Raw genomic sequence first — 253 nt, 5'->3', positions numbered from 1 at the left:
AATAATAATAAATGAATTTATTAAATAAAAGAAATAAAAGGAAGAGTGATGGAGAAGTAGATATAAGTCAACCCTGCAGCTGAAAGAAAACAATTACCACAAAAGCTATACAAATTTATGAATGTTTTGATTTAAAAAAAAAATTTGATTACAGTTTAGTTGACCTTTTACATCGATCTTCCAATTATTATTATAGAAACCCTTGTTTTTGTAGTAAGAACTATTAAAACAACTTAAAACTACAAATTTATGT

This window comes from Sinocyclocheilus grahami, unplaced genomic scaffold, assembly GCF_001515645.1.
Source record: "Sinocyclocheilus grahami isolate Dianchi unplaced genomic scaffold, SAMN03320097.WGS_v1.1 scaffold3188.1, whole genome shotgun sequence".
In the NCBI taxonomy this organism is placed as follows: domain Eukaryota; kingdom Metazoa; phylum Chordata; class Actinopteri; order Cypriniformes; family Cyprinidae; genus Sinocyclocheilus; species Sinocyclocheilus grahami.
The sequence above is the reverse complement of the archived record's forward strand: the minus strand, read 5'-3'. Positions refer to the sequence as shown.